The sequence below is a fragment of the Stegodyphus dumicola genome, chromosome 3 (assembly GCF_044657685.1).
Source record: "Stegodyphus dumicola isolate Sdum_Otavi_A_Nest chromosome 3, ASM4465768v1".
Classification (NCBI taxonomy): domain Eukaryota; kingdom Metazoa; phylum Arthropoda; class Arachnida; order Araneae; family Eresidae; genus Stegodyphus; species Stegodyphus dumicola.
The window spans coordinates 3,822,452-3,835,053 of NC_140770.1; the positions used below are offsets into that span (position 1 = coordinate 3,822,452).

General features: G+C 36.5%; 1 long non-coding RNA gene across 1 annotated transcript in view; it reads right to left on the reverse strand.

The window, feature by feature from the left end:
- Nucleotides 1–12,602, reverse strand: part of LOC146997891 (uncharacterized) — a 36,102-nt gene that overhangs the window by 22,054 nt on the left and 1,446 nt on the right. Inside the window, exon 2 of the long non-coding RNA XR_015040110.1 lies at nucleotides 2,056–2,282. This is a non-coding gene — a long non-coding RNA (uncharacterized LOC146997891). The remainder of the gene's footprint in view (nucleotides 1–2,055; nucleotides 2,283–12,602) is intronic.

Below are 12,602 nucleotides of genomic sequence, written 5' to 3' on the forward strand. Positions count from 1 at the left end.
CATGAACAGGGAATTGCTGGCCGTGCTGCAATTGAGAAGCCACTCATTAGTGATGCTAATGCCCGTAACAGGAAAAGGTGGTGTTTAAGTCATAAAGCCTGGACTATAGAGCAGTGGAAGCGAGTAATATGGTCTGACGAGTCTTCTTTCACATTGTTTCCCACTTCTGGCCGAGTTTACTTCTGGAGAACGCCATCTCGAGCCTATAATACAGACTGCTTGTTGCCAAGAGTGAAACATGGCGGGGGTTCTGTTATGGTTTGGGCAGCCATATCGTGGTTCTCTGCTAGCCCCATGATAACTGTGTCAGGGCACATGACTGCCAAGACTTATGTGAACATTTTGGCCGATCAAGTTCATCCCATGGTACAAACTTTGTTCCCCGATGGTGATGGTGTCTTCCAAGACGACAAAGCCCCTGTTCACACAACTCACATTGTCCAGGACTGGTTTTCTGAGCACGAGGATGAGTTGTCCCATCTCCCCTGGCCACCACAGTCACCAGACCTGAATATTATCGAACCTTTGTGGTCTACATTGGAACGGAAAGTGCGTTCTCGTTATCCACCGCCAACATTATCTGAACTTGCCACCGTTTTGCAGGAAGAATGGTATAATATTCCCTTGGCAAACATACAGGAACTGTATTTATCCATTCCGAGAAGACTGCAAGCTGTTTTGGATGCCAACGGGTTTCCTACACCATATTAAGCAAAGAAACATGTTTTTTTAAAGGTGTTTCCATATTTTTGTCCAACCCCTGTATGATCCAAGATCCAAGATTACACTTACTCTGGATTTGATGCTGTGAGGTACGCGGTTAAACGATCTCGTAAGTTTCGATTTAGAAATGCTGAAATGTTTACCTACACGCTTAAGAAATTTGTATCAAATAAATTCTAACTTGAATATGAAAAAGTTGCTTCTTATTTTATAAAGCCTTCTGATATAGTATATTTAGTACTAGAAACCCACCAAAGAAAGTAATATTCGTTGATAATTCTCAATTTTTATCGATACACCTGATGCTCCCTACTCTGCAGCAAAGAAATGTATTTACGTATTAACGCAATTAACTTGGAGCAATCTGGCAATTTTTAGAGATGCAAAGATAAAAGTTACTTATCCGATGCAAGTTGAGTCTTTTCGTGATTTTTTTATGAAACTTTACAAACTATATCTATAATTTAAAAGTCTGCAAATTTTATCAACGTATCAAACGTAAACAGGTACTTTTCCGTTTCGCCGGCGCAAATCTCGCCAAGCAGACTTTATTGGCGACAGCATACAGTATACACATAAAAAATGTTAACAAATGTTAGTTCTAAGAATTTTTAATTTTGAAGGCATAAATATTTTAATATCGTTTAAAATTTTGTAAAAAGCCAATAACTAAACACAATAAATTTGTAAAATAACATTAGTTTAAGAATTTACTATAGTTTTCATAGTTCAACAACCTGATTCGCCCGTTCGTACCCGTCGTGACCCCAAGTTATCTTATCTCACATAAACTACGCTACAAAAATCTAATTCTCTCAGTAATTATCTACATTAATTTCCAGTTAAATCTTAATTTGGAGTACAAGTTTAAATGCAAGAATTACTTCAATTCGTACGAATAGCTTATGTAAAACTGCAGTGCTTTATTTCACTAGCGCATTCTCATTAGAATGGATGAATTTAACCCTTTACTTTCCCTTTTCTATATTTTCGCCTTCGGGTGAGCGGTGTGATGACATCTTAATTGACTTAATGACCACGAATGGTCTTATGGCATAAAATTGAACTATCTGGTAAAAATTCTATGTAATTGTATGCCAGTATTGAAAGAAACAATCAATCTGATAAGAAACGGCTGCGACTTGTTTTGAAAATGAGGTGTAAAAGGTTACCAGCGAGGATATTCCGTTTGGCATCAGTTGTACCATTATTGGCGACTTTATTGCCTGCGCCGGCAAAACGGAAAAGTACCCGAAAACACACACATTTTAGTTATTACATAAGAATTATTTGATGCAAAAAAAAAAAAACAGTAAGTAAATAAACACTTACGTTCTTCGTGAAATCGTTCTGCAATATTTTGCTCTGTTCCTTTCCCCGTGTACAAAGAGTTCTGTTTTCACTTAAAAAAAATCTGAGAATTGCACAAACTCCGCATCGTGCACATCTTCGGCATTGCTAACAGGATTCTTATCAAATGCATCTTCTTGTTTCCTTTAGGAATTTCGCAGCAAAATTCTGTATTCCTGCTCGCTGTTTCTTTCATTGTTGACGAACTCCTAAAATGACAATTTTAACATTAAATTTAAGGCACAAAATACCCCGAGTTTCTATAAAAATCTTTAGAATTTGGAACATAGCAAAAAGAACGCATACAAAAATAGCGACGCTATTTGACTAAAAAGATTGTTATGGATATGGCTGCCTGAAGACTTTATGCGCATGGTTGCCAGAATTCAAACATTCCGATAATTTTGCTATTTCTACTAAAGTATTTGCTATAATACGTAGGAACCCAAGCACATCATTACGTTTAACAAACTTTAGTTCTTATTTATGCTTTATTCATTGTTTTACTTCCTGAAATACGTTATAAAAACGCAACTGAGTTTAAAATAATCGTTTGAAAAATTGTGCTATACTCTTACAGCGGTAATATTGTATTCGTCACTATTATCATGCATGTATCTGGATTCAAATGGGGTTCGATTCCAGGAAAACGGGCTAGCTGAGTTTGAGTTTTTATGGTTTTCTCCAGGTGTAACCTGTATAAGAGCCATTTACAGTAGAAAATCCTCCACGAAGGCATCCCTTTCCTTAGGCAGATAACCCTATCATGCCTTGTCATAATCTCAATATACCATCAAACGAATTCGAAAACTATTTTCTTTCCGAGATTACAATAAAACAGTTGTTACATTAACAAAAAGTAGAAATTCAATGAAATTAATTTACGCAATTCATTTGCCAATATTGAAAATATTACTTTCTTGCTTGAAATCACAGCATTTTTTAATCAGTTTCATTAAAAGCAGTTTTCTGTAATTTTCAAAAGTAATCATTTTAAAATTATTTTTTAATTAAGGTTAAGAATGCAATTTAAGACATTTAATAAATACAGATCATAACAGTAACTACCATACAGATGATCGATTTCTTTCTTCTTTTGATCGATTTCTTTCTATCGAAAATCGACTGCTCTTTTCCGGGAATCACTCATCTTGCTGGATTGATGTGGTAATCATTCTAACACAAGGACACACTTGAGAGAAATGCCGCAGTACCTTACAGGTAATCATATCTAATTTGTAGTCAACTGAAGCTCGTGAATCAATAAAACAGAATATACAAGGTGTTTCCGAATTCGACCGACAGATTCAGTGGGGGGATAATACGTATCAAGAGATGAAAAATTGTCGTAGATATTAGTCAGTTTATACATATATACGTTTAGTGGGAGCAAACCAAGTTTAGCGGGAAGAATCGCAAAAATAGGTGTGAAGCTGAATGAACAAAAAAGGTTCAATATTCAGTATTATGTACACTTATTTTACGTAAAGCAGGTCACCGTCAGAAAGAAGACGAGCTTTATAGGAATTGTTCGGAGTTGCGCCTGCGAAGGTCAGTATATAAGGTATTTCTCCCACTTTCCTAGCGTCCTTCGTGGTGTAGTGGTTCTGCACGCTGGGCCGGTATTTCAGAAGTCCGTGGTTCGATTCCCAGCGAAGGCATTTGCTATTTTTCATCTTGTCTGCTTTCAAAAAAATACCTAATGTCTCTACAAGTGCAAAACAGACACCGACGAACAAAGGATTGCCGGACACGTTGAAAGACTGCATTCTGAGTCTTTCCTCTCTATTCATTTTAAAGTTTCTCAGTTTTTATCTGGTTACCGTAAATTTGAAAGTAATGGTAACTTTGTTTGTTCTTAGATTAAAACGAAACAAAACAATTTATGTGAATGTTCAAAAAAAGTGCCTCAGGATGTGGAACATTTGATTTTCTCATGCTCTACACTTGATGGCCCTAGATTATGCTTGCAGAACGATTTGAAAATGTTCGGTGTGGTGTAGTGGTGTATTTAATTATGGCAAAGCACACTAGGGCTACCTGCCTAAGGGGAAGAATGCCTTCGTGGAGGACTTTCTAAGGGAAACTGGTTCGTATACATGTTACACATGGGGATAACCACGAAAACACCCATGCAGCCAGCCCGTTCGCGGGATTCGAACCTCGGATCGAACTACCAGTGTTCAGCGACTTTACCGCTCGGCCGCTGGTAGGGAAAATGTTCGGAGTGACTTGGCCAGTGAACTTATCTGTTTCCGTGAAGTCCAAACTCCTATTCTCTGTTTTTGTTCGTTTTATTTATGCACGTAACTTTTAATGTCCTAGTTAACTTACTTCTGTAAGCCTCGTGTTGTACATATGGGGTGCACGGGGAGTCTGTATGTTTTCAAATAAAAAAAAAACGTATCAGCAATATCTGCTGAAGCAAGGATGATCCCCGCGTTCTTAGATCCTCTGTCGTATCCACAGGTGTCTGATAAACAACCGATTACAGGTGTCCTAGAAGAAGAAATTCAAGAGAATGAGATCCGTGCCACTTGGAATCGGTTGATTATCAGACGCCTGTAGATACACTTGAGGATCTGAAAGCACGAGACGTAGTTGCTTACACTGGAATATAGTGGAATTGTTAATTAAAATAAATAAATACGCTGGATTTCATAACTTGAATTTAATAAATACATTGGAATTCTTTATTAAAATGTAAAAGACACCGGGTACATCGCCAAGTCCAGTGCAATGACCTTCGCAGACGCACCTTCGAACCATTCCCATACACCTATCTCATCTTCTGCTTTCTGACTTTGATGCACTATAACGTTGCTTTACATCAAATAAATGTTTTTATACTTATTAGTGGTCAGTTTTGTTCCATTGGAGGTCACATCTTTCATAACTATTCTTGAGATTTTCTCCCACTAAATGTGGTTCGAGGCAACATGTTCTATGGTTATTTTCATACACTTGCTGCCTACTGTTATCCCCCTGAATATTTCGGTCGAATTCGGAAACACACTGTATATATAAAGTAATCAACAATATAAAGAAAACTATCCCCTAGGAAATTCGAAGTGAAATTTAGAAAGCAAATCTGCACTAATTCGGAATTCAAACAACAAAAATCAGCGTTATATTTTCAAAATTTTCACAGGACTGTTTTCGATAGTTTTACCGAACCACCATCCTCAGTTGCAAAACCGCAAATGAACAAGATAAGAAATAATGATTAGATAAGATAAAAAAATCTGGACAAGAATAAGCGAGTGGCGCCATCTGTTGGTGAAACCAGAACTAAAACATAATTTCTTTAAAGGCCGAAGGCAAAGATGGATTGGAATTAGGATCGTTAACTAGAACAGAAAGATTTTTTTTGAATGTGAAATGCCTCTAGAAAATCCAGTTCTCCAATGGAAGATGTTTTTTGAATAATTTTGGCAGCAGAAAAATTGAAAGTGTGATTTTCGGACAAACAATGTTGGGCAACAGAAGACTTCTGTGTTTCCTTTTTTCTAACATATGCCTCATGTTCCTTGACGCGAAATTTTAAGGCTCTCTTAGTTTGGCCAATGTAAATTAAACCACACTTGCAAGGAATCCTATAAATACCCCAGGAATTCATATCCGGAATGGGGTCCTTGAGTATGTAATTCGGAATTTTATTGATGGGAGAATAATCCCTACGTATCTATCTAATCATTATTTCCTATCTTGTTCATTTGCGGTTTTGCAGCTGAGGATGGCGGTTCGGTAAAACCATCGAAACTAGTCCTGTGAAAATTTTGAAAATATAACGCTGATTTTTGTTGTTTGACTTCTGAATTAGGATTTGTTCGGCGTGTTATTGTGTCTTAAATCTGCACTATTGTGGTAATAAATGATTGGCCATTTAGAAAAGCAAATGTGCATTACTGCGGCAATAATTACGAATACACTGGAATTGCTAATTAAAATGTAAAAGAAAAGAATAAAATAAGAAATTTATTGCTGATTGCATAGAAGAAACCCTACTTATCAAAGAGAATCGGAACCTCTCCATACAACCCTGAATCAAGGAAAGAGCATTTCGTCATATCTGAACAAATCCCTTTTCAATTTTATATTTCTATTAAATTTTAGAATATCCGTTTTACATCCTATCCATTCAGATATGCGAGAAAACTCATCGACGCACGGAGACCCTATTAATTAAAAATAAATTAAAAATAAACTTAAAAAATTGAATAGAGATCTAAAACTGAAAAGGGTATTTATTGTTCATACATGCGAGTTGATGAACCGTGCTTTCGTTGAGTTATTCAACGGTTATCTGGAGAGTTTCCAATTCCCATTGATACGCAGGGAACTTTCTATGGAATCAGCAATAATTATCAAATTTCATTCGTCTCTTTTATATTTTCGTTGGCAATTCCAGTGCACTTATTTACAAATTCCAATTATTTATTCCAACAAAAGTGCACATTTGCTTTCTAAATTTCACTTTCCTAGCAGATAATTTCCTTTATATTCTGCATTGGTTTATTAAACTAAATATTATCTTTCCAGCAATAGCGTAGGATTTTAATTTTTTTTACCTCTATTGAATAAATTTTTAAAATTCACTAATTGTAAAGTTTTTCTGGGCCCAAAGAGGCAATTTGCCCAGAAAGGCTATTAGTTTCGTTTTGGCATTTTACAATGGTTCGCTGTAAACGGCGTTTCACTTTTCAAATGGTTGCCACCAAATATTATCGGCCTGTATTATATTCAAAGAAATTAAATAATGAAGAATCTGCATAAATGTATGCACGTTTCTCGCATTCTGATAAAAGAACGGTACCTAGAGCCATCAAAATTTGAATATGAATATTATAGTGACTACCAATAAGTATTTGGACACCTATGCAAATGACGATATCTCCGATCCTAAGGTACGTCACGGACTCCGCCGGTATATATCGTGTAGGAAACAGCATCGGCTTTAGTCGCATGCAAAATGCCTCGCAATTCGGAGATCTCTGATTTAGAGAAAGGTATAATTATCGGGTATCACAAATGTGGCCGATCCTTAAGGGACATATCTAGCGATCTGAAGTACCCAAAATCGACAGTGGCCTATGTGATTAAGAAGTGGAAGGTGAGCGGTGATTGTCGGAATGTGCCCCGAGTCGGCAGACCAACGAAACTGGGAGATAGGGACCGACGAGTGCTGTCCAGAGAAATTCGGAAGAACCGCACCCAACCGATAGCCCTCATCCGCGAGGAGTTTCAACAGGCATCCGGGAGTATTGTTTCAATGAATACCATCCGTAAGGAAGCACATCTGCTTGGTTTTCATGGTCGTGCTGCTGCCCATAAGCCTTTGATCACAAAGTCCAACCGTGCAGCTCTGTTAATGTGGTGCAAAGCACATCGAAATTGGACCCTAGATCAGTGGAAACGGGTTCTTTGGAGTGACGAATCAAGGTTCACCCTTTACCGTTCGGATGGCAGGGTCTGGGTCTGGCGTCTATCTGGAGAACGTCTCCTGCCAGAATGCATTGTGCCAACATTCAAGTTCGGCGAAGGTGGAATTATGGTCTTGGGTGTTTCTCCTGGTATGGGCTGGGACCCTCGGTCCCCATTCATGGTAAGCTCAACTCCGATGCCTACTGCACTATTTTGGATGACAATGTGCTTCATCCGTTGTGGCAGTTTTACGGGTTGGACCCCTGTTACTTTCAGGACGACAATGCCAGTTGTCATGTTTCGACGTTAACCAAGGCTTGGTATGGTGTCAATGGAGTTCATCGAATGAACTGGCCTGCCCAGAGTCCAGACCTGAACCCTATCGAGAACCTCTGGGACGAGTTGCATCGCCGAATTCAGGGGTGCACTACCAGTGCGAAATCGGTGAAGGAACTTCTATGTCTTCTGCAAGCCGAGTGGAAGAAAATATCATTAGATGTCATACAAAGACTTGTGGAAAGTATGCCCCGGAGGGTCCACGGTGTAATTACCTCTCGTGGAGGCTCTACCAACTATTGTTTTTGAATAAAGTTAGTTTTTCTTTTCTATCACAGGTGTCCAAATACTTGTTGGTAGTCAATGTAGAATATGGGCATGTAGAAGACCGAATTTGAATTTAAAATTTGTTTTGTTATCAATTTTCATGTTTTGGAACACTTAACGAATATTTTATTAACAAATTAAACGATTTGAAAGCGAGCAATGGCAACACTGTACGGGAAAAAAAATTATCTACAGCGCGCCAGACTGTATATCGTAAATTCTAAAGGTATGCTGTTTTTAAATTATTTTGTGACATTACTGTTGAATTAAATTTTGTGGTTTAAGTGCGAAGTGTGTGATTATGGAAAAGACTCGAGGGCTATCTGCCTAAGAGGAGGGATGCCTTCGTGGAGGACTTTCTAAGGGAAACTGGCTTGTATGTACGTTACACATGGGGAAAACCACGAAAACGCCCATGCAGCCAGCACGTTCGCGGGATTCGAACCTCGGACCGAACTACCAGTGTTCAGCGACTTTACCGCTCGGCCGCTGGTGGGCGTTTAAGTGCGAAGAACATGATATTTAATAAATAAAAGTAGCGCACAAAAAACGTTAAGAAAGCCCACGGGTGTAATATAAAATCTGAAAACTTCCAGATTTTTATTTTAGCTTTCTTGTTTTTCTTTCCTATATATGTTTCTGTATTTCCCTAATATTAACATTTAATTATTTTTCTAGTTTTAAATTAGGAAATTTAAGCGATAGATACAACATTGGCCATATAACAAACAATTAAAACTTAAAATAACATAGTTGAATATAACCTTACAAATCTCCTTATCCTACAGGTGTCTTCCCTTACATGACAAATGCTGTAATTAGTGAATACACTATGCGACTTAATGTGCAAAGACTGTCCTAGAATTTATATCTAGAATTCGCTCCTCAGTTTGTCAACAAACTGAGTATCAGTATCTGATAACATTTCTCGGAATTCGAATGCTGGCATTACTAGACTATTAAATTAACAACCCGGTAAGAAAACTGAGACTTTTTCGCTTACCTAACATGCTGCATTTCTGACTAAATTTATTAGTAGAAACAAATTTCCAAAGCCAATTTCACATTTCATACGTGACTATTTCTGTTTAAAACCCTTGCTTTCAGAATTCCTGTTATTCCTAAACTAATGTAGTCTATCGTCCGATAATGAACATGACGAAGCTTATTTTCCACCAGTTTACTTTCTGTCACGAGATGAAAGCTAACGTGGAAGATATTTCTGAACATTTAAATTGCAGCTTTTCTAAAGTACAGATAAGTTAAATTCTCATATTTAACAACGCACCGAATTAACTGTCTAAAATTATCTTCGAAACTATGGCAATACACACTTGCGTAAAATATGTATCTTGTGTGTACTGTAGTGGCCCAGTTATTGGATGAGAAATAATTATTTTTTATTTCATATATTTATTCATGTGTTTAATTACTTTATAAAATTAACTTTAATATTTTGTTAATATTCATATTTATATTTCTTTTATGCTGAATGGCAATAAGTAGTTCATATTTATATTTAAATTTATTTATGCTGAATGGCAACTAGTTCTAGTTCTGATTCATGATTGCTAGGTTTTGGTTTAAAAACGTTGCTCGTAGCGTCGCATTTCGATAGCTGGAAAATAAAATGCAATAACTTAGCTATTTGTTTATAATTATCGCTGTTCCTAGTCATAAATTAATTTTAAACATTAGTAGCCAAGGCTACATCGTGGTGACCCTGATTAATTTTCGAAATGTCAACAAATGACTCTTCTGAAACTGCTATGAAAGATACGATGCAGTCACCGGAGCTTCATAAGGTGAGTATAAAAATACATCCTTCTTGGACTGATAAACCGGAAATAGGGTTTTTTCAAGTTGAAGCTCAGTTCAAAATTAGTAATATCGTTTCAGAAGAAACGAAATTTAATTATTTAGTTTCACAGCTTGAACCTAAGTTCGTCGAAAATATTTGGGACATTGTAACGAACGATAGTGCCACAAAATATTCGGATGCTAAAATTAGGTTATTACTTTTATTCAAAGAAAGTGAAAATGTACGGATTAAACGTTTGATTACTGGTATCGAACTTGGAGACATGAAACCAAGCCAACTTTTGCAGAAGTTGAGATCAGTTGCTACTACAGATGTGTCTGAAAATCTAATCAAAACTTTATGGCTGGAGAAGCTACCTGAATAAAAAATATATTATTAGTCAGTGATGAAGATGTAACCAAGTTAGCGTCTATGGCAGATAAAATTAGTGATATGAATCGGAAACCAGAAGTATTTAGTACTAATGCTCCTTCCGTTCCCGCAAATGATTTGTTGCAAAGAATTACCTTTCTTGAACAAAAAATTGATCAATTAACCATTCGCTCACGACGCAGGGACTCGGATTTACGTAATTCACGTTCACGATCTCGAAGCCGATCTCGTAAACGATATGACCCTACTGGCAAATTTTGTTTCTGTCACTTTCGATTTGGAGCAAAATGTATTCCAGAGAAATGCCAGCCTCCGTGTGCTTGGGTAAAAAACGATTCCAAAAACCAGGAAAACTCGAATCTGCAGTAGGTTCAGCGGCAAACGCTGCTGCAGAAAATATGAAGGATTGTCGCAAATTTCGTTTATTCGTTCGTGACCGAAGATCAAATTTGCACTTTCTTATTGACAGCGGAGCTGACGTAAGCATAATTCCTGCTACTTCACAGAATAAATGTAAAACTGAATACAAACTGTATGCAGCTAATGGCACAGATATTTCCACTTATGGCATAAAAACGCTAACTCTTGATTTGGGATTACGTCGTGATTTTCAGTTTCCATTCATAATTGCTGATGTCACAAAAGGTATTTTAGGAGCTGACTTTCTTCACAAATATAAATTGCTTATCGATATAAATAAGAAAAAATTAATTGATGGCGTAACACAGCTTTGCGTCCAGTGTGATGCCGCTGCTATTTCCAGTGATTACTCAGTAATAACATTAAATAAATCCATAAAAATTTTCGATTTACTGTCGAAATATCCCGAAATTTCTAAACCTAACCTTTTTCCTACACAAATTAAACATGGTGTTACACATTTTATTACGACTGGTGGTCAACCCGTTTATTCAAAGGCACGACAGCTCGATCCAAAACGCTTAGCTATAGCTAAAGAGGAATTTAAATTTATGCTTGACAATGGAATAATTCGTCCATCAAACTCCCAGTGGTCAAGCCCCTTGCACCTTGTTACGAAAAAGGATGGTTCATACCGTCCTTGCGGAGACTACCGACGATTGAATGCGCAGACGATACCTGATCGATACCCAATTCCTCGCATTGAAGATTTTCATCATATTTTAAGAGATACAAATATTTTTTCTAAAATTGATTTATTCAAAGCTTATTTTCAAATTCCCATTGCAGAAGAAGACAAATGTAAGTAGTGTAGTGGCCCAGTTATTGCATGAGAAATAATTATTTTTTATTTCATATATTTGTTCATGTGTTTAATTATTTTATAAAATTAACTTTAATATTTTGTTAGTATTCATATTTATATTTCTTTTATGCTGAATGGCAATAAGTAGTTCATATTCATATTTAAATTTCTTTATGCTGAATGGCAACTAGTTCTAGTTCTGATTCATGATTGCTAGGTTTTGGTTTAAAAACGTTGCTCGTAGCGTCGCATTTCGATAGCTGGAAAATAAAATGCAATAACTCAGCTATTTGTTTATAATTCATGCTGTTCCTAGACATAAATTAATTTTAAACATTAGTAGCCAAGGTTACAATACTACACTTTTATTGTTCATTTTCCCCCTTATATGTGTAAATATAGGGGCGACTTTGCGTCGAATCACTCTGAATATCCGTTTCTCTTTCCAAACTGTTGCCATCAAATATACTTGTATTATATTTGAAGAAATTAAATAATGAATAATCTGCATCAATGTATGTATGTTTCTCGCATTGTGATAAAACAACGGTAGCTAGATCCATCCAATTTTGAATGACGTAATTCTACTGCAAATATGGGTATCGGGAAGCCAAAATTTGAAGTTTGGAATGTGTTTTATTTTCTTCATATTTTGTGAAACTTTAACGAATTTTTGATTACCAAACTCAAGGACTTCAAAGCGATCAATAGCAACGTTGTACAGAAAAAAAAAAAAAATAATTTATCTCCAGCGCATGAGACTGCATATCGGAAATTCCAAAGATATGCTCAATTTAAAATTATTCTGTGATATTTCTCTTGAACTGAACTTTAAGTGCGAAGAACATGCTATTTAATAAATAAAGGTAATACACAACACACAAAATGTTAACAAAACGCCCCTTCGGACATAATTCAATGAACACATCAGAGACCAAATAAACACATCAGAGAAATTTTCTTCTAGGTGTTCAATAAATCATATTTTATTTACGACTAGCTTTTTCTTCCCGAGGGAAGTAAAGGCTAACTGCATATAATGAAGAAACTTTGCCTACCATCTAAATGCTACTGTATACATAA